Source organism: Lepidochelys olivacea (assembly GCF_965140295.1).
Source record: "Lepidochelys olivacea isolate rLepOli2 genome assembly, chromosome: 4".
NCBI lineage: Eukaryota > Metazoa > Chordata > Testudines > Cheloniidae > Lepidochelys > Lepidochelys olivacea.
In genome coordinates this window covers 10936201-10959403 of record NC_140414.1, presented here as the reverse complement: position 1 = coordinate 10959403, position 23203 = coordinate 10936201, and positions in this window count along the sequence as shown.

Below are 23203 nucleotides of genomic sequence, written 5' to 3'. Positions count from 1 at the left end.
TTCAAAATCTGGCAGGAGAAGGCTGAGGCGGTCCTTCTAGCTTTTAGCCCAATGGTTTGGGCATTCTTCTGGGACACTAGAGACCCATGTTCAATTCCGCCCCCACACACGCACACACTGTAATACAAAATAGCAATATTACCATGTGTATTTAAAAAAGCCAGAGTATTATATGGGAAAGTTAGAGCACATTGGAAATAGACTCTTGGTAAGAAGAAAGGGATTTCACAATCTGCTAAAAATATGCTCCTCTTAACTTCACAGGCTTTATGCAAATTAGAAGGGGACAAAGTTTAGGTTGGCTGTAATTTGGATGGGTGATAGTATCTGAAGAAGGAATATATGGTAAACACCCCTCCCCTCAGTTTTCCTTTTTCTTTCCACTTCCTCTGTATGTGCCCCCTCCCAAAGACAGGGTATGAAGCCTCTCATGAAGGTGTTTTGGGAATAATGGCAGAGAAGATCACCTGTGAGAGGCTTCCTGATGAGTTTGAGCAGGGCTGGCCCGCAACATTTTGGCACTTGAGGCAGGGAGCTCAAATGACACCCACATGCCCTCTCGCTTCGGCCAAAACTTTGAAAGGTCTCAATTCTGCTTTCTTCCTGTTCTTCTCTCATGGTACCGCTCTGCTACCTACCCCAATAAAGGAGAACTAACATTTTAAAATGCCTTGTTCAAAAATTTTAAGTAACACTTAACTTTCAAACACCTGAAGAGCAAATGTAACTTTTCTTGTCTGCACAGTAAACATTGGCATTTTTATCTGTTTGAATAATCAAAGTGGTGCTTTCCATGCCTTCTTGGTTGCAAAGATTTGGACTACTTCCTGCTGAAGGTCCACAGTCTGGGCCAGCTCATGCTCTATTGAGATAGTTGCAAGACTGACCAGCCTCTCCTGTGTCATTGTGGAGTGTAGATGGGTTTTTATTAACTTGAGCGTGGAGAAGCTGCGTTCTCCACTGGCAACTGTTATAGGAAGTGTTAGAAATATGAGCAGAGTAACAAAAGCTTTGGAAAGAGGGTGGTCATCTTATTTGTGCACATATATTCCAGAACAGCCTTTGGAGTTGATCCTGCTGAAATGTATCTTGAAAGGACTTTCAGTTCATCACCTAAGTCACTCGCATCAATATCGCACATGTCATCATGTGTCAACACTGTCTCTAGTGCCCTGCATTGCTGGTGTAGGTCTTCTTCAGGTATAGTGAGGAGTATTGGAATATCATACAACATCCCAAATATACTGCTGTGTTCCTTGAGCTGCATGAAACATTCTTCAGATGACTGTATTGCACAATCTAGCACCTGGTTAAAGAATTCAACTTTGACTTGTTGTTTGGGGTCTCTTATGGGATTATCCCATGCCTTGTAATCAAAATTTCTTCTTCGGTGACTCTTGTATTCTTGAATGGGTGGGAAAATAGCTTCAGTGTGAAGTTCCTCTGCCAACTTCTGTGCACTCTTCAAAACGTTTTGAAATCCCTCATCTGACAGGTAAGACTGTAGGTATGACCAGAGGTGAAAGTAAGCCGGTGTGGTCTGGTACGGCTTACCGGCAAGAGCAAGTACACTGTGCTGTCCTGGACCGGCTTCCCCAGGCTGGCGTTTTAAAGCTTTAAAGCGCCCCTCGAGCCCCGCTGCTGGAGCCCCTGGGGTAGCGGCGGCAGGGCTCCAGCCGCGCTTTAAAGAACCCTGGGTTCCAGCAGTTGCGGGGAGCCCCAGGCTCTTTAAATCACCCCTGGGGCTCCCCGCAGCAGCCGAAGCCCCTACGGCTCCCCACAGTGGCTGGAGCCCCAGGGCCCTTTAAAGCGCCCCTCGAGCCCTGCTGCCGGAGCCCCGAGGTAGCAGCAGCAGGGCTCTGGCTGCACTTTAAAGGGCCTGGGACTCCGGCCGCTGCCCCCTGCTCAGGACTCTGGAGTACCGGTAAGTTCTTTAAGTTACTTCACCCCTGGATATGACTTTGCTTTGTCTAATTGTTCCATTGCTCCAGATATATCAAGGTCAACACCTTGCAGTCTCTTGCTTACAACATTTATTTCAAACAGTATGTCATGCCACAACACTCAACTCAACTCACAACTCACAACACACAACTCAAGTTGCAGTGGGGGAGGTTTAGATTGGATATTAGGAAAAACTTTTTCACTAAGAGGGTGGTGAAACACTGGAATGCGTTACCTAGGGAGGTGGCAGAATCTCCTTCCTTAGAGGTTTTTAAGGTCAGGCTTGACAAAGCCCTGGCTGGGATGATTTAACTGGGAATTGGTCCTGCTTCGAGCAGGGGGTTGGACTAGATGACCTTCTGGGGTCCCTTCCAACCCTGATATTCTATGATTCTATGATTCTATGAACACTAAGCCACACAGAAATTTGAAGTTATTTATGTTTCTGGTGATTCCATTTCCCTCTGCCACTGCTCTACCACGAACAGTTCCTGTCATAGCATTATCCTCTATAATGGCAACTATGGCATCATCTGTCTTCCCAATTTGGTGTTTGATAGGCTTTATCACCTCCACTCAACTTTCCCATTGTGTGGCATTCAGTGGTTTCAGTGTCAGAGAGGATGTTCCCAGATGTTGCTTCAAAATTTGCCATCGATGAGTTGATGCACAGAAAAATACATAGATGCTTTGAATTACATTAAAAAATTCAGCAGCCTCACTAGAAGCTGATGCTGCATCACTGACCACCAAGTTCAATGAATGAGAACTTCATGGGACAAAAAAAGCTCGAGGGTTTAACTCTCAGATCCCTGTCTGCACTCCTCTGTTCTTTCCTCTTGTTAGCACCATTATCGTAGCCCTGACCTCTCATGTCAGCTATCACAATTCTCGTATCTACCAGTTTTTTAAGAAGCACGTTTGTCATACCAGCTCCTGTGGTATCATCAATGTCAATAAATTCTAGAAAATGCTCTCTGACTGTCACCATTGCAAGGATGTTTTCACTAGGTTCTGTTGTTGTTACAAAACGCACCATTAAGGTCAATTGTTCCGTATGGCTGATGTCAGGAGTGAAGTCCAGAATAACAGAGTAATATCTTGCTGACTTCAGATCTGTCACAATCTTCTGTTTGACTTTTGTGGCCAGTAACTGTATGATCTCATTTTGAATTGTTTTTCCAAGGTAGTGGCGTGTGTACATTTCTTGGGTGATGACTCTTCTTAGATGCTTCTGGACTATAGCATCAAACTCAGCCATCAGTTCCACAATTTTAAAGAAGCTTTGATTGTTTGGCACATACAGCTGATCTGAAGTGCCATGCAGTGCTAGGCTTTGGGTAGCAAGCATTCTCACAATGACAGTGAGTCTTTTTGGACCATTTTTGCCAGTAATGAGACTCTGATGCAATCTTCTCTTGATGCTGATCATCTATGGTGGCCTTTAACCTTAGTCTCATCTCAAGCTCTTTCCACCTATGGAATGCTCTCTGGTGATTTGTTGCCTTCTCATGGCATGCCAGATTTCTAGCCAGATTTTTCCAGTCCTTTGTTCCTGTAGAACCCAATATGGCTGGAACATTAGACTAGAAGAGTTTGCAACAAAAACAGTATGCAGCATTCTGGGTTTTTGAGTACATGAGCCATGGCCTCTGCACTTTGTCACCATTGGAGATTTCACGCCAGTAACGTGTTGGATAGAAATTTTATTTTCATTGTCTTTGAAGAACATGAAGTTTTTCACTTGCTGTGGCCCATGCAGTACAAAGAAGTCCCTCAGACTGCTGCTCAAGTGGGTCCACAGTCCTGGATCATCTAGACTTAAGGAACTAAACTCAGCAGCAGCTGTTTCTTGCGCCTACACCACACTCTTCTCTGATCTACACTTTTCTTCAGGAATGTGCACGGTTACATCCATTTGAAATGGAGATATGGATGCTGCCGTAGCTGCCAGGTCACCTGTACTCTGACTAACTGGAAGATCAGGCATCTCCTCACTACTCACATCCACACTGGGGCCAGAAGGCTCACCGTGAACATTTGTGTCTATGTATCTCAGGAGAGCTCCTTCCTGCTTAGATAGAAAAGCTTCCTTTGCTTTCTTTCTTTTTCTGAATGCTGCCCCAGAGGGGCGTTTTCTTCTTTCACTCATGACTGCTGTTCTGTGCCCGCTATAGTGGCTCTCAACACACAATTGAAGGGGAAAATAAGCAGGCTGGTAGCAGGGCCTGAGTGAGGGAAGATATCAGCTTCTGAAGGGCCTAACTGGCTCCTACTACTTCAGTTGACTGCCTGTTCTCCTCAAGTGGGTTCAGGGAAGCAGCAGGAAACGGCAAGCTCCCTGGTGTTATCAGTCCAGGCTCTGGGAGTGCTAGAGAGGTCCATAAGAGGCTCCTCCTCCTCTCTCTCCCTGCAGCTCCCACTGCTTTCTGTTATTCCCTCTCACCTTTTCTCCTGCCTGCCTGTTATGTCTCTGTGCCCTCCTTCCTCCAGCACAGCACTCCCCCATCTCTGTGCATCTCGAGCAGAGAGAATACAGCTGCACCAGCAGCAGACACAATTTTCTACAGTCTGGGTCCTAGTGGCGCCCGCCCCCGCCCCCCCCCCCCCCGTGCACCCCCAGTCTGGCACCTGAGGCAGCCGCCTCAGTTCGCCTCATGGTAAGGCCAGCTCTGAGTTTGAGTCTGTTGAACTTGCCCTAACAAGAGAACAGGGAGGAGTTGGTTGATTCTCAGGACTTGTTAACCAAAACTGCACCACTTCATCCCTCGAATGCCTTCATGAAGGAAACACTGTGGTGTGTGCATTGCTCCCAGTAAATTTTCAGCTACCCAGCTGCCCCAGCCATCATCCATTCCTGTGTACACACAGCCTGAGTTTATTTTAGCTTTAGAAAAGATTGGTTTAGCTCTCCTGTGTATAGTGGTGCTTTTCTTCCTCCCCATTTGTTTTGAGGCATGCCCACTTGATTTGGCTATAGACAAGATTAAAGATATGTTGATGGCTCTCTTCTTAACTGTGGAAAACAGCTGCAGGATATTTCTTATCCCACCTATAATGATTCCACTGAGGTATGAAGTCCTTTCTTGCATTGAATACTAATAATGACTAAACAAAATGTGTTGTCTTTTTGGTTATTTTGGAAGCAACTTAAGACTGTCAGCTAAGGATGTAGCTGACATCTCTACTGTCACACTTCTTCTCCCCCTTGCTAATGAAAATTCTGTGTTTAGCAGAGGTCTCCTGCATTTTCATATTGATAATCTCAGTCATGTAAATAATTTTACAATGTAAATGTCACAGTTCTTCCTGCATGATCTCCTTTCTCCTTTGCCACTGGAAACAATTTTCTGAAACTAAGGAAATAATTTATCACATTTATCAGGGGAAGGCCAAGGGAATATGAGGCTGTGTCTTGGTGATGTTTCCAATTCGTCAGTGACTATTATTGTTATTATTTATTATTATTTTATTTATTATTATTATCTTAGCACTTAGCAGCCCCAGTCATGGACCAAAACTCCATTGGGCTGGGTGCCATACAAACACAGAGCAAAAAGAGTTTACAGTCTGACTAATGTAAGTGATAGCAGAACCTCAAAAATTCAAGAGATTCTATTTAAATAATCACCCCACATTCTGGCTGTCTCTCTGAACCTTGCCAATACTCTACTGACTTTCTGGATCTACAGAAGTGAGTTAGAATCAGAATAGATTTCAGAGTAGCAGCCGTGTTAGTCTGTATCCGCAAAAAGAAAAGGAGGACTTGTGGCACCTTAGAGACTAACAAATTTATTTGAGCATAAGCTTTTGTGAGCTACAGCTCACCTCATCGGATGCATTCAGTGGAAAATACAGTGAGGAGATTTATATACACACAGAACATGAAACAATGGGTGTTACCATACACACTGTAACGAGAGTGATCAGGTAAGGTGAGCTATTACCAGCAGAAGAGCAGGGAGGGGGGAGACCTTTTGTAGTGATAATCAAGGTGGGCCATTTCCAGCAGTTGACAATGTCTGAGGAACAGTGGGGGGCGGTGGTGGGGAATAAACATGGGGAAATAGTTTTACTTTGTGTAAAAGAATGTGTGAGAATCAAAATAGATTGTTGTGGTACTACCTTCCTGCATTTTGGCAGGGGGTTATACTAGATGACCCTTACGGTCTATTCTATACCTTTGGACTGTTAATACAGTAAGAACCACCTTCCTGTTGTATCTCACTATATCTTCTTCTGATCCTGGTTGTGACCAAGAGGTTCAGAGGTGTAAGCAAAGAGCCAATGTCTCATTCAGGGAAGGATTTCTGTGTCGGTCAGGTGTGTAACTAGTTGCTTATGACTCATTTTCACAAGCCAGGAAGTGCATGCATGAACTGTTTATTAAAACAGTGTTTCATGGTAACACTGAGGAAGATAAAGAATAAAGAAAAGATAAAGAATCTGGATGCAGATCTCACGACAGTTAAATTTGATACAAACCAATGTTGTGCAGGAAAGGTAAACCTAAAAATCAGGAATGAATTGGAGAAAGAAAAAATCAAAGACAAATGTGCACCTTACAGGGGAGAGAAATTGCCAGCAAAATAGTTTTCAAAAATTAGGCAGAGGTTAAAATATAGATCGTTAAACAAATAAACTAGGACTGTGTAAGGGGGGGAAAGACAAGGGTTTAAGGCTGTGGTTTTTAAAGGCACCTGAAGAGTTACATACCCAAATCCTATCATAGAAAATCCCAGCCTTATAAAGAAATAAATAAAATTAGGAAATGAAAGGGTTTAAATAATTTTTAAAATTAGGCAAGGGTTAATTATTGATAATGAAAGGAGATGGAAAAAAAGTCAAAAAGAAAGGCCTGAAATTGAAAGAGTGGACTCAATGCTTGTGAGTGGGAAAGTATTGCCTATCTAGGGTGCCTAGAGTGCTATATATAGGTTTCTCAATTTCTGGGTGGGGATTGGAGCTGGTGTTTAAATTTTGCAGGAGGAAACCTTAGAAAATTGAACCCAGCTCTTTTTTGCTGCCAACACCACAAGGCAGAAGGGTTACAAAGGCTAGGAACTCTCCAGGAGGAGGGCTTTGTACAATGCAACCCTGGAAAGTTGGCATTGAGCAATATATCTGAAATGGTAGCATTACATAAATATGTATTTTGTAGCTCTGTGTGTGTGTGGCTAGCTACAGAGATGTATAGACATAGGGTGAAATACTCCCAACTGCTCCAGCTCCTTTACACTGGGTAAAAGGGCCTGAGTGATGTAAAGGGGCACCAAACCCCCTGGGTTAAATTTATGCAAGCATTGAGGCAATCAACCATAAGGCTGCCTTCTGAGGACCCCTCTAAAACCTTGGCGCAGTAGGTGTGCCAGGGTGGGGCTGTCAGTGGGAGGAACATATTGTGGGCAGGACATATAGTACTGCAGAGATTCTGAACAAAGCTGCAGCCCATAGGGCAGCCTTGGGAGGTTGCCATAACTTAGACTAGTCTCCTAAGGCTGTCTAAATTACACCAAGAGTCACAGAGCATCCCAGGATCAGGAGTGTGCAAAAGTGGCTCAAGACCCCTGACCGCCCCCCACCCCGTCGTGGGCTGAGAGCTCTGTGCTACGCCTCTAAGAGTCACAGCACAAAATCTCTCCCACTGTGTGATGTGACTAGATAAAACATAGGTCTGTCACAGGTTCATGGTGATGTCACTCCAGAAATGTGAGAACTTCCATTCAAATTATTAGATTGCTTTTCAAAGGGAATGTGTCCTTCTAGAGGTGAGTATATTTCTTTACAAGTGCAACTCAAAGGTGGCACAGTAAAAGAGAAGCCAGCATGGCTATGCTTTCTAAAAATAACAGCACATACACTTTACTGCACACATAAGGTAACTTCCTAAGTTCTCCCACAGATTTTTGTCGACTAGACCAAATTCATCCTTGGTGTAACCACAGTGAAGTCGGCAAAGTCCGGGGTTCTCAACCTTTTCCTTTCTGAGGCCCCCCCTCAACATGCTATAGAAACTCCACGTCCCACCTGTGTCACAACAACTGTGTTTCTGCATATAAAAGCCAGGGCCAGCGTTAGGGGGTAGCTTCGGTTTTAACCCCGAGTGATGGGGTTCAAGACCCTGGGCTCCAGACCGATGTGGTGGAGCTTCAGCTTTCCATCTGGCCCCAGCCAGTCTAACACTGGCCCTGCTTGGTCGACCCCCTGAAGCCTCCTAGTGGCCCTCCAGGGGGCCCTGGACCTATGGTTGAGAACTACTGAGTGGAGTTATACCAGTAGTGCATTTTAGCTGGAAAATGGAGAAGAGGAATGGACAGATGGAGATCCCCAAGGCATCTCAAGTAGGATGGAGGTTTCCTTTAATTTCTGGGAGAGCACGGTGGACCATACTTTGAAATGCATGTCAGTGGGGAGGTCTCACCCAATTTCCTGTACAAGTTTGTTGAAAGCCAGCTTCAGAGGCATTGCTATTTCCTACACAACTGGAGAAAAGGAATTTCTCAGTAGAGTAGCTGAATAGGGAAGAAAAAAAAGAGCTGAAGACCTATAGAGAGAAATCTTAAGCATTCCCAGTGAGACCACCCTGGATTAACTGAAGGAGAAGCCTGCCTAGATTGCTTTTCATTAAACAAGTTGATGTTTTGAAATTCTTCTCCCACTGGCTACTCTCTGAATTTTGCCACAGAGCAGGCTGAATGTTAGCCAGATCAGTCAAACTTTCCTGAATGCCACACTTTCCTGATATTCAAGCTATCAAGGGAGATGGAAGTAGAGCAAACCAATAAGCTGAGTATTGGGACCACATTTGTTTGGTTTGTTATGAAAAACTTTATTCACGAAGGGACAAATTGTGGTGGCAAGTAATCCCACAAGATCACATAGTTAGCATCTTTTGTATGTCAAGGTAAAATACGTTGGATTAGTCTGCTTGAGCTTCACAGATCCAAAAAGAACAGTGGCCTCCACTTTCTCAACTAGAAGTTGAGCAACCTTGGCATGTTACACAAGATGGGGAAGTTTGAACCATGATGAAGGAGACCTTCCAACTTGGCAGACCCTGGAGGCATCCATCTGTGCACTTCTGAAGGTCTCTAGCTCAGTGTCAGTCTCTGCACCCCCTCTTCCCTCGGGATCACAAGGCAATCTGAGAATCCAACCTCCCCCACCCCCACAAAACATGGAATGAAACAGCCAGGTGCTTTCACATCACAGATATTTACATATAGCTCACCCAACTGGGGGCCTCCATGGAGTTATACCTGGGATGAATTTGGGAGAGGGAAAGGGAAGGAGAATGAGGGATGCAATGTAAAAACTTTTTTTGTGTGATACTTTTCTGATGTTCCTCTATTTCACTTCATTTCAGAGAATTGCTCTGTAATCCATCACAACCTTCCTTAGATGCCTGGCTGGTGCATCTTGCTCACATGCTCAGAGTCAAACTGATGAAGGACATTTTTCCTCAGTAAGATCAGCAGAGACATTTTTGCCTTCTTCTGCAGTATGGGACATGGGTCACCTGCTGAAATCATCTGAGCATATCTCACCTAATTAATTCTTTGCCATTGCAGGGGCATTGAGAACTGTTGGCATCTTGGTCTCTCCTGTTGTCTACCTGTGGCACAGAAAATTTTAGTCTCCTGAAAGCTGAACTGTTTTGCTCAGTATAGAGGAAACTGGGTGAAATTTTATGGTTTGAGCTATACCCAGGAGGTCAGACTAAATAATCTAATGGTCCCTTCTAACCATAACCTCTATGAAAATCTCTGGTCTGTCGTCTGGGTTTGCCATGAAATGGCTCCTTTGTGATATACCAAATGGCTTGGAACAAAGCTATCTGAAGCCCCTTCTCTCTCACTGCACTAAGACCTCTAGTGTGTTACCCCATGTTTGTTAGTGCACTGCCCTGTCACTATTAGTAAGAGAGAGATGTCTGACCCAGAGCTTCTGTGTCATGAATGTCCTACCAATAGACCCCCTAAAGCCAACATGGGGGGAGGTAGGTGGAACTATGATACCATGAAGGAATGTTACAAGCATCTGTGCTTGTCATCACTCCAGCAAAAACTGGGCACAGACAGAGGGAATGGGGAAATGGCCTCATTACAAAAACCCAAGCACAATGAACCCTAAAATGGACACATACACCAAATCTAAACACTGTAGCTACAAACACACATTTACAATTAACGTTGTAGAGTTGTCCCTTTGTAGTATCAAGTGTTTGGGGAAACAACACACAGGTTTCAGATTGATTCTTTGTCCAGTGTGAAAATAAGACATTTTACATAGGATAAAGGAAAGAGAGACTTGAATAGCTTGGGGTACCATGTATGCTGTGGTTTATGTTGTGACTTATTTTATGTGCCCTGCATCTTTAAATGGAAAGAAGTCTCCCTCCCTGCTATACAGGCAGCTGAAATTTTGTGTTCAGAGATAGCCTTGTACTGAGGAGACACATACACTGTGCTCTCATATGGAGGTTTCACCTTTTTTTCCCCCTTCTTGTTCTGTCTCTATTAAATAAAATCAATTCTAATGAAAAGTCCTTGCCCACACTGTGCATGGAAAAGCTGCCTGCTTGTGCCATTCTTTATGCATTTGTATTTATTTTAGCCTCTCTGCTTTTGCAGAGCAAGTGGAGGAACACCAATTCAGAAAGCACCCCTTTGGAGAGTCCTAAATAACTCTTCGGAGAGCATAGAATATAATGCAAGCTGTTGTCGCTGTTCCTCATCAGAGCCAGAATAAAAAGTTATTAGGAAATAATCTTTAGTTTTTTAACAAATGTATTTGATAATTAACTTTTATTTTAGCTTGGCTGCGCCAAAAAAGCACAGAAGAGCTTATGTTATGCTTTCAGCAGAGCTATTTATATGCGATGAGTAGCCTGCAGACTATTTTGTGACTGGTGTTCTTCCACGTATTCTACAAAATGAGTCTAGAGAAATGAATGAACAACTCTTTGTCTTTACAGGGATCTAAAGTGCTATAAAAGATCCCTCATCCACATTCTTCCTCATGCTTCAGCCTGTCTCATCTTACTTTCTCAGGAGATAGTACTAAAAATGAAGGACTAGACTGTCCTTACATGTCTGGTCATGTATTTGAAAACAGCTTCACTCAAGTTAGTGGAATTCCCCCAGTTTACGTAAGCAGAGAATATGGCTCAAAGCTACTCAGTTATAAGTATTTGTCTAAACAGATTGTGATGACCTGCTTAGTCACGATGTCATGTTTTAATTTTCACACATTCTTAGGTTTTAAGGCCAGGAGGGAATATTCTGATAATCTAGTCTGACCTCCTGCATAACACAGATACCCCTTGTTTCCTCCATCAAGCTCATATCTGGTGATTGAGCTAGAGCATAAATTACTCTTTTGACATATAGTCAGGCTTTATAGTGAAGGGAGCCATTTAAGTACCTGGACAATACAGTTGGCTGAATTTTTTCTGGCATTTGATTTTCCGCAGAAAATTTTTGTTGTATGTTGATGAAAAAAGGAAATTTTCCTGAAAAGCCATCTAATTTTTGACCTGTTCTGCTAGCAAGATTAAATAAGAGGGAAATCAAGCAACCACATAACACATTTCCTTAAAGAGCCAGTCAGTCACTGAAGAAATTCCCCAGCCCCAGAGTAAGGGGGCACTCTGTTACTGGAGGAGCCTTTTTAAAAGTGAAGCATAGAGCTGCAGTCTTGCCCAGTTGCAGCCATTAATAATTCTTTGGCATTTTTCATCTGAATAGAGGTCTTAAAAGCCAGTATCCTGATCCCATTATAATTTAGGCAAATACATTCTGCCTAACTATGTGTTTCATTTAAGACAAAAAGAAGATATTCCCAAAAGGGAAGAGAAAAATAGGAAATAAAGAGCCTCTCTTTACATGGTACTGTTAAATGTCAAATAACTCTCATCATTAGGGCCCCCATCAGTCTTCTTAGTCTTGAGAAAACATCAAAGGGGACCCTGATAATAGTCTTCAGGCTATATATGTCCAGTCAAAAGAGGGTGGTGATCAATTATTCTGCATGTCCACTGAAGGTAGGACAAGCAGTAATGGGCTTAATATGCAACAAGGGAGATTTATGTTAGAAATTAGGAAAAACTTTCTAACTATCCATGTAGTTAGACTCTGGAATAGGCTTCCAAAGGGAATTGTGGAATCCCTGTCATTGGAGGTTTTTAAGAACAGGTTGGACAAACACCTGTCAGGGATGGTCTCCGTTTACTTGGTCCAGTCTCAGTACAAGGGTCTGCACTAGATGACTTCTCGAGGTGCCTTCCAGTCCTACATGTCTATGTTTCTAATAATTATGGATAGAGAGAGATCAGCAGTATCCAGGGGCTTAAAGTGTTAAATTTTCTATGCCAAGGCAACAAGGAGAACTGTAACACCTCTTCTTGTATATCTTTCTGGAAATCTAGCTACAGTACAAGTAATCACAGCTGTGAAAAAAGAAGAGCTATATGACTGCATTAAGTAAAGCCCACATCTCATCTATGCATGCCACAGAACGTGATGTGATCATTTATAATCATAACACAATGTTGGATGTGATGTACCAGAGAATAAAAATTCAGATCTGATTAGATACATGCAGTAGTTTCATCTGCTTAATACCTAGTCTGAGAAATTAGTGGTCATTCAGCAAACTGGTCTGTTCCAGCAGTGGGAGTTTTCAATTATTAGAAGCTAGATCAGATCTAGGGATAATTTAGTATCAGTATCATTTCTGATTGAAGGCTCTCTCCCACAAAGCTTCTGACAAGGCAAAGAGGTTCCTTTCTTCTGCTGTTTACTCACAATTGATTTCTGTCCTCAGTTTGCATTTTCCTGAAATAAATATCTTACCTCTGCTAATTCCGTGTTACTTTTCCTCTGCCCGTTATAACATTTCCTCTCCTCAAAAATCCTTTCCTGAGTCAGGTATCACACAGGGTGGTTGAGTTTCATTTGGAAAAGGAGTGAGAGGAGGAAAACTTGGCTTGCTTGTTGATACTCCCCCTCCCTTCATCCCACCCCAATATCATCTACTCATTGCAAATGTGCCACATTGTAAAACAGGCTTCTAATACTATGTTATTAATTTATTGTTGTAATAGTTTAATATTATTATATCATGTAAATAATATTAATAACTAATTGGTAGTGTCCCCCAAACACCAATTATGATTGGGTCTGTATTGCGTGAGGTGCTGTACAAACCCAGAGACAGAGGATCCCTATTCTACCGAAAATGCAATCTTAAAAACACAAACACTTGAAGAGAACACAGAAGCAAAGGAACATGGCGATGACAGAAATGGCTTTGTCAGTTGTGCATTTTGTTGGGTGGAGGCCACTTGGTTTGGTTTTAAATTGGGGTCACAGGAAGGGAATAGCAGGAATGGGGAAATGAATCCAAATAATTAGGAAAAGAAAGGCAGGGAGAGAAGAGAGGAAGAGTTCGAGCTTTCTCTTTCTTTGTGTGTGTACCTGTTTGTGTGTGCCAAGCCCACATCTGGGGATGGAAATAGGTATCTGTGAAGTCAGTGACGGTAGTTACTGAAAGTGAATGATTATGCACGCAATAGGTTTCACAGGCACTGCCTGGCACATACAGATGTTTGCAGAAGCCCATGTGAATTTTGTCATTGTGTGCCAGAAGTGATGTCATGGGATTACAACATGCCTTCAGAAGGGAGCATACTTGGGAGTGATATTGGCCTAGAGCATACATGGCCTAGCAGTATTGGCTGACGCCTGATGTGCATGCAAGGAGGAGCTTGTTCACGGTATGGGAGCTGTGAGCAAAATAATGGGGTTAGGAATAGTAATGTGCTGATTGAAACTGTGTCTGACTATGTCTGGTGTGGCAAAGTACCTTGTTCTCCTCAAAAAGAAAAGGAGGACTTGTGGCACCTTAGAGACTAACAAATTTATTTGAGCATAAGCTTTCGTGAGCTACAGCTAACACGACTGCTACTCTGAAACCTGTTCTCAGCAGATTCAGTCCTTTTTAGCCTTGGAGACACCAGCTTGAGCAAGACAAATCCTTACAGGTAGCACAGGGTCCGGTTATTCCTTTCCCTGATCAGTCCCTTGTGCTTGCTTTCCTTCCCTTCTGGGAGGAAGTGCAGCCTTCCTTCCTGGACGGGTTTGGTGTCTTGCTGCCTTAGCCTACTGGCAGCTTCATAGAATCATAGAATACAAGGGTTGGAAGGGACCTCAAGAAGTCATCTAGTCCAACCCCCTGCTCGAAGCAGGGCCAATCCCCAATTTTTGCCCCAGATCCCAAATGGCCCCCTCAAGGATTGAACTCACAACCCTGAGTTTAGCAGGCCAATGCTCAAAGAGCTGAGCTGAGCTCTCACCAATCCCCCCGCCCCCCGCTGCCCCTTCACACCCCAGAGGGTTTAAAAAGGTCTCTAGCAGTTGGAGCCAGCTGAACCTAATTAGCTCCCTAGCAACCCCTTTTCCAGCTGAACCTAATTTCCCCTTGGTTCTCCTCAGTGGACAGAGGCCTTTTAATCCCCTGGGACTAATTACTACCCCTCCCTTTTTGTAGCTGTTTGTCCTGGATTTACCACACTGGGGAGAGACTCTCTCTCTTCATTGGGGTCAGTTGCGGCTCTGTTACAAGCTTATGGATAGGCAACATGATCTGCTGCCCTGGAGCAGTCCCGGGAGCAGACTGTGACTCAGAGAATCACATCCTACCTCCTGGTTTCCCCCAGCTCTGGGGACAACCTCCCCTATGCTAGCCCTCTTCCTGGTGTATCCCTATTGCACCAGCACAGGATTCTGTATCCCGTGCCATCCACATGCAGGGGATGCAGCAGCTCCTCAGAGACTGCTATCCCTGCTATCCCACTCCCCATGGGTAGCAGGGCAAAGCCATAAGGGGTGAGGATGCATTATGCCCTCTTTATCCCCACCCCATGGGTACACAAGAGGGGTCAGTCATGTTTTCAGCTGCTGTTTTTCCTGGCCGTTTCCAGCATGGCATGGCATGATGCCCTGCCCGCTCCTGCTAGCAGACCTCTAGCAGCCAGGAATGGAGAATCACTGCTGAATAATCTTCAAGTACTGCGATGTTTTCCTGGGCCTTCTGGTTTCAACCGCGGAGGTAGCAGTACCACACAGCGACAATCGAGGTTAGTGGCACATTTCCGGTAATTAACATGTTTTGCCTCTAACAGCTTTCTAGCTTTGTTCCTGGGAAACTGTCAGGAGGCATAGAGGTGGCACCTGCAAGTGGGAGGGAGGGTGGAGGCCGGAGGGAGGGGAAGAGGTAAGAGAGATTGCACAGAGGGAAGTAAAATACTTAGGCAAGCAAATGATTGAATCGATAACTGGAACAGCTAGTCCCTGGCTGGAGATTGATATGAATGAGATGCATGCTTCACTGACTAGGTTTACCTAATTCCTTTAAACATCAATATTGTTTTTTATTGTGCAGTTACCTAACTTAGTTGCAACTTGCTATTTAATCTATAAAGCTATTATTACCTGAATGTTGATTGGGAAAGCAGCAGGAGGATGCTCTGATTATGCCTTAATTGTTGCACTGCACCTGCTCTGCACAGAGAGGATGGATGGTCCTAGTCTCCCCTATTGTTCTCAGCATCTCACATATGAGTCGTAGCTACAGTCATGACATCTGCTTAAGAGAGAAACCAAATGAGCTTCAATTTCTTTCCAGAATGAGCTGTAAACCCACAAAGCATGCTTGGCTCTCCTCCCCCTCCCCCATTCTGAGCATCAAACAGAGATATTTGCTTAAACACTAATTAAACATTTCTGACGAGAAAGCCCAAGCTTCATAAACCAAGGATGTCTTCTTAGCTGCTTGGTGTTTGGATCCAGCTGAAAGTTTTTGAGCTTGCGTTTCACTGGCTAGCGGAGTGAAAAGCTACACTCCTGGGGCTGGAAAACTTTGAAGTAGAAAGCAGAGATGAAACAAACCAGCAGGTATTTAAACTGAGGGATACGAAGTGGAAAAACCCACAACTTTCCCTTCAGGTAGAGTCCTGAAGATACGTCTTTGATAATGAGATGCCATGCTGGCTTATTAGATCCCTGATCGTTTAAAATGTAAATCCTAAAGAACAAGCAAAGAGCTGCAACTTATAGAAAGAGCTGGCTGGGTTTTAATAAATGAACACACCATCTGCCTCTTTTATCTCTTGACAAATTGTGCATTGCCGGCTTTGTAATTCGTTGACATCGAGAAGCAGTGTATTCACAGTGAATAGATGATACAGGAGTGTGGGTAGCAGTGTCCCAGTTCATCCACAGAGCTGAATGAGGACGGGGCCATACCTCAGGGGAGGTGGAGTTTCTGGTGGGTTATTAGCTTCCACCAGTTCCCCCTGCCAGACCTGTCTGGGCACATACATTTGTGTGAGAGCCTCTTCCTAGAACGCCCAGTGCAGGAGCTAGCTGCAATCCCTTCCCTTCTAGCAATCCCTGAGCACAAGGCCTGGGGTTTGCCAGTGCTGCTGATGGCACTGGAAACCCTTATGTTGAAAGCCCACGCAGGGAAGTCAAGGGGGAAGCTATGCTACTTTGCTCCCTGGCATGAACACATTGCCAAGGTCACAGCTCTGCCACAATGAACCCCACTGAAAGAACTGTGGGAGACTCTTAAGAATCCATCAGTGGTATGTACTCATGACAACCTATTTGTGTGCAGGACTCAAAAGGAAAGAGCCTGTTACCAAGGGACTTACCTAGATTTTTAGCTAATAGTCATATTAACTATCTCTTTAATAACCACCAGTATGAAACAAATCAACGGGGAAAGATCATAACAAATAACTTGATGGTTTCAGATGTTTGTACAGGACAGCAATAATGATTAATCTGTATTTTAAAAGGAGCTGTTTATTGACTTTTACACACTTTATATTTAAAACAGAGCTAACATTTTAATTCTTTGTCTCTGAAAGATGAGAGGAAATTGCAGGGAGTTTCCTTGTCCTGTTGCAGAAAAAGAGGACATCTGTATGAGGGGAGACAAAGTTTAGCCTTTAGGTTTCAGGTAGAATCATCTGAGCTTCCATCATTCTATATGGAAACCTGTTTACGGGTTATTTGTGAAAAACCCTGCACAACTGCACATGAAACATAAGAATAAGAACATAAGAATGGCCATAGTGGGTCAGACCAAAGGTCCATCCAGCCCAGTATCCTGTCTACCGACAGTGGCCAATGCCGGGTGGCCCAGAGGGACTGAACCTAACAGGGTAATGACCAAGTGGTCTCTCTCCTGCCATCCATCTCCACCCTCTGACAAACAGAGGACAGGGACACCATTCCTTACCCATCCTGGCTAATAGCCATTAATGGACTTAACCTCCATGAATTTATCCAGTTCTCTTTTAAACCCTGGTATAGTCCTAGCCTTCATTTGCTTATCTTAAACACAAAAAAGAAACTTACAAGAAGTGGAAGATTGGGCAAATGACTAGAGAAGAGTATAAAAATATTACTCAGGCATGCAGTAGTGAAATCAGGAAGGCCAAATCAAACCTGGAGTTGCAGCTAGCAAGAGATGTTAAGAGTAACAAGAAGGGTTTCTTCAGGTATGTTAGCAACAAGAAGAAAGTCAAGGAAAGTGTGGGCCCCTTACTGAATGAGGGAGGCAACCTAGTGACAGAGGATGTGGAAAAAGCTAATGTACTCAATGCTTTTTTTGCCTCTGTGTTCACGAACAAGGTCAGCTCCCAGACTACTGCACTGGGCAGCACAGCATGGGGAGGAAGTGACCAGCCCTCTGTGGCGAAAGAAGTGGTTTGGGACTATTTAGAAAAGCTGGATGAGCACAAGTCCATGGGGCCAGATGTGCTGCATCAGAGAGTGCTAAAGGAGTTGGCGGATGTGACTGCAGAACCATTGGCCATTATCTTTGAAAACTCATGGCGATCTGGGGAAGTCCCGGATGACTGCAAAAAGGCTAATGTAGTGCCCATCTTTAAAAAAGGGAAGAAGGAGGATCCTGGGAACTACAGGCCAGTCAGCCTTACCTCAGTCCCTGGAAAAATCATGGAGCAGGTCCTCAAGGAATCAATTCTGAAGCACTTAGATGAGAGGAAAGTGATCAGGAACAGTCAGCATGGATTCACCAAGGGCAAGTCATGCCTGACTAATCTAATTGCCTTCTATAATGAGATAATTGGCTCCGTGGATGAGGGGAAAGGAGTGGATGTGTTATTCCTTGACTTTAGCAAAGCTTTTGACACGGTCTCCCACAGTATTCTGGCCAGCAAGTTAAAGAAGTATGGGCTGGATGAATGAACTATAAGGTCGATAGACAGTTGGCTAGATCGTCGGTCTCAACGGGTAGTGATCAATGGCTCCATGTCTAGTTTGCAGCCAATATCAAGGGAGTGCCCCAGGGGTGGGTCCTGGGGCCAGTTTTGTTCAACATCTTCATAAATGATCAGGAGGATGGTGTGGATTGCACCCTCCGCAAGTTTGCAGATGACACTAAACTGGGAGGAGAGGTAGATATGCTGGAGGGTAGGGATAAGATACAGAGGGACCTAGACAAATTAGAGGATTGGGCCAAAAGAAATCTGGTGAGGTTCAACAAGGACAAGTGCAGAGTCCTGCATTTAGGACGGAAGAATCCCATGCACTGCTACAGACTATGGACCGAATGGCTAGGCAGCAGTTCTGCAGAAAAGGACCTAGGGGTTGCAGTGGACGAGAAGCTGGATATGAGCCAACAGTGTGCCCTTGTTGCCAAGAAGGCCAATGGCATTTTAGGATGTATATGTAGGGGCATTGCCAGAAGATCGAGGGACATGATCATTCCCCTCTATTCGACATTGGTGAGGCCTCATCTGGAGTACTGTGTCCAGTTTTGGGCCCCACACTAGAAGAAGGATGTGGAAAAATTGGAAAACGTCCAGCGGAGGGCAACAAAAATGATTAGGGGACTGGAACACATGACTTATGAGGAGAGGCTGAGGGAACTGGGGAAGTTTAGTCTTCAGAAGAGAAGAATGAGGGGGCATTTGATAGCTGCTTTCAACTACCTGAAAGGGAGTTCCAAAGAGGATGGATCTAGACTGTTCTCAGTGGTAGCAGATGACAGAACAAGGAGTAATGGTCTCAAATTGCAGTGGAGGAGATTTAGGTTGGATATTAGGAAAAACTTTTTCACTAGGAGAGTGGTGAAACACTGGAATGCGTTACCTAGGGAGGTGGTGGAATCTCCTTCCTTAGAAGTTTTTAAGGTCAAAGCCCTGGCTGGGATGATTTAGTTGGGGATTGGTCCTGCTTTGAGCAGGGGGTTGGACTAGATGACCTCTTGAGGTCCCTTCCAACCCTGATATGCTATGATTCTATGGTTCTATGATTCACAACCTCCTGAGACAAGGAGTTACACAGATTGACTGCGTGCTGAGTGAAGAAGAACTTCCTTTTATTTGTTTTAAACCAGCTACCCATTGATTTCATTTGGTGGCCCCTAGTTCTTATATTATGGGAACAAGTAAATAACTTTTCCTTATTCACTTTCTCCACACCACTGATGATTGTATATACCTCTATCATATCCCCCCTTAGTCTCCTCTTTTCCAAGCTGCAAATTCCTAGCCTCTTTAATCTCTCCGCATATGGGACCCATTCCAAACCACTAATCATTTTAGTTGCCCTTCTCTGAACCTTTTTTAATGCCATTTTATCTTTTTTGAGATGAGGGGACCACATCTGTACACAGTATTCAAGATGTGGGCATTCCATGAATTTATATAAGGGCGATAAGTTGTTCTCCGTCTTATTCTCTATTCCCTTTTTAATTATTCCTAACATCCCGTTTGCTTTTTTGACTGCCGCTGCACACTGCGTGGACATCTTCAGAGAACTACCCACGATGACTCCAAGATCTTTATCCTGATTAGTTGTAGCTAAATTAGCCCCCATCATATTGTATGTATAGTGGGGTTATTTTTTCCAATGTGCATTACTTTACATTTATCCACATTAAATTTCATTTGCCATTTTGTTGCCCAATCACTTAGTTTTGTGAGATCTTTTTGAAGTTCTTCACAGTCTGCTTTGGTCTTAACTATCTTGAGCAGTTTAGTAGCATCTGCAAACTTTGCCACCTCGCTGTTTACCCCTTTCTCCAGATCATTTATGAATAAGTTGAATAGGATTGATCCTAGGACTGACCCCTGAGGAACACCACTAGTTACCCCTCTCCATTCTGAAAAATTACCATTTATTCCTATCTTTTGTTCCCTGTCTTTTAACCAGTTCTCACTCCATGAAAGGATCTTCCCTCCTATCCCATGAAAGCTTAATTTACGTAAGAGCCTTTGGTGAGGGACCTTGTCAAAGACTTTCTGGAAATCTAAGTACACCATGGCCACTGGATCCCCCTTGTCCACATGTTTGTTAACCCCCTCAAAGAACTCTAATAGATTAGTAAGACATGATCCCCCTTTACAGAAACCATGTTGACTTTTGCGCAACAATTTATGTTCTTCTGTGTGTCTGACAATTTTATTCTTTACTATTGTTTCAACTAATTTGCCCAGTACTGATGTTAGACTTACCAGTCTGTAATTGCCATGATCACCTCTAGAGCCCTTCTTAAATATTGGCGTTACATTAGCTATCTTCCAGTCACTGGGTACAGTAGCTGATTTAAAGGACAGGTTACAAACCATAGTTAAGAGTTCCGCAAGTTCACATTTGAGTTCTTTCCGAACTCTTGGGTGAATCCCATCTGGTCCCGGTGACTTGTTATTGTTAAGTTTCTCAATTAATTCCAAAACCTCCTCTAGTGACACTTCAATCTGTGACATTTCCTCAGATTTGTCACCTACAAAAGACGGCTCAGGTTTTGGAATCTCCCTAACATCCTCAGCCGTGAAGACTGAAGCAAAGAATTCATTTAGTTTCTCTGTGGTGACTTTATCATCTTTAAGTGCTCCTTTTGTATCTCGATTGTCCAGGGGCCCCACTGGTTGTTTAGCAGGCTTCCTGCTTCTGATGTACTTAAAAACATTTTGTTATTACCTTTTGAGTTTTTGGCTAGCTGTTCTTCAAACTCCTTTTTTGGCTTTTCTTATTACATTTTTACATTTAATTTGGCAGTGTTTATGCTCCTTTCTATTTACCTCACTAGGATTTGACTTCCACTTTTTAAAAGATTCCTTTTTATCTCTCACTGCTTCTTTTACATGGTTGTTAAGCCACAGTGGCTCTTTTTTAGTTCTTTTACTGTGTTTTTTAATTTGCGGTATACATTTAAGTTGAGCCTCTATTATGGTGTCTTTGAAAAGAGTCCATGCAGCTTGCAGGGATTTCACTCTTCCCACCCCACTGTCCTGCTGGTAATAGCTTATCTAAAATGATCATCAGGTGGGCCATTTCCAGCACAAATCCAGGTTTTCTCACCCTCCACCCCCCCACACAAATTCACTCTCCTGCTGGTGATAGCCCATCCAAAGTGACAACTCTTTACACAATGTGCATCATAATAAAGTTGGGCCATTTCCTGCACAAATCCAGGTTCTCTCACCCCCTCACCCCCCTCCCAAAAACCACACACACAAACTCACTATCCTGCTGGTAATAGCTCATCCAAATTGACCATTCTCCCTACAATGTGCATAATTAAGGTGGGCCATTTCCAGCACAAATCCAGGTTTTCTCACATCCCCCCCACCCCCATACACACACAAACTCACTCTCCTGCTGGTAATAGCTCATCCAAACTGACCACTCTCCAAGTTTAAATCCAAGTTAAACCAGAACATCTGGGGGGGGGGGGTAGGAAAAAACAAGAGGAAATAGGCTACCTTGCATAATGACTTAGCCACTCCCAGTCTCTATTTAAGCCTAAATTAATAGTATCCAATTTGCAAATGAATTCCAATTCAGCAGTTTCTCGCTGGAGTCTGGATTTGAAGTTTTTTTGTTTTAAGATAGCGACCTTCATGTCTGTGATTGCGTGACCAGAGAGATTGAAGTGTTCTCCGACTGGTTTATGAATGTTATAATTCTTGACATCTGATTTGTGTCCATTTATTCTTTTACGTAGAGACTGTCCAGTTTGACCAATGTACATGGCAGAGGGGCATTGCTGGCACATGATGGCATATATCACATTGGTGGATGTGCAGGTATACGAGCCTCTGATAGTGTGGCTGATGTTATTAGGCCCTGTGATGGTGTCCCCGAATAGATATGTGGGCACAATTGGTAACGGGCTTTGTTGCAAGGATAAGTTCCTGGGTTAGTGGTTCTGTTGTGTGGTATGTGGCTGTTGGTGAGTATTTGCTTCAGGTTGCGGGGCTGTCTGTAGGCAAGGACTGGCCTGTCTCCCAAGATCTGTGAGAGTGTTGAGTCATCCTTTAGGATAGGTTGTAGATCCTTAATAATGCATTGGAGGGGTTTTAGTTGGGGGCTGAAGGTGACGGCTAGTGGCGTTCTGTTATTTTCTTTGTTAGGCCTGTCCTGTAGTAGGTAACTTCTGGGAACTCTTCTGGCTCTATCAATCTGTTTCTTTACTTCAGCAGGTGGGTATTGTAGTTGTAAGAAAGCTTGACAGAGATCTTGTAGGTGTTTGTCTCTGTCTGAGGGGTTGGAGCAAATGCGGTTGTATCGCAGAGCTTGGCTGTAGACGATGGATCGTGTGGTGTGGTCAGGGTGAAAGCTGGAGGCATGCAGGTAGGAATAGCGGTCAGTAGGTTTCCGGTATAGGGTGGTGTTTATGTGACCATTGTTTATTAGCACTGTAGTGTCCAAGAAGTGGATCTCTTGTGTGGACTGGACCAGGCTGAGGTTGATGGTGGGATGGAAATTGTTGAAATCATGGTGGAATTCCTCAAGGGCTTCTTTTCCATGGGTCCAGATGATGAAGATGTCATCAATATAGCGCAAGTAGAGTAGGGGCTTTAGGGGACGAGAGCTGAGGAAGCGTTGTTCTAAATCAGCCCTAAAAATGTTGGCATACTGTGGGGCACACTTTGCTTCTCTACAAAAGAAAAAGAACACTAAACTTTCTAAACTACTACATGCTACAAGGGGCCACAGCAATGGTTCCCTCAACCCACCTAGCAATATTGTTAACCTATCCAACTATAATCTCAGCCCAGCAGAAACAGCTGTTCTATCTCGGGGCCTTTCCTTCTGCCCCTCCACCCCCACGAACATGATACAGTTCTGTGGTGACCTAGAATCCTATTTTCGACGTCTCCGACTCAAGGAATATTTCCAAAATACCTCTGAACAACATACTAATCCAC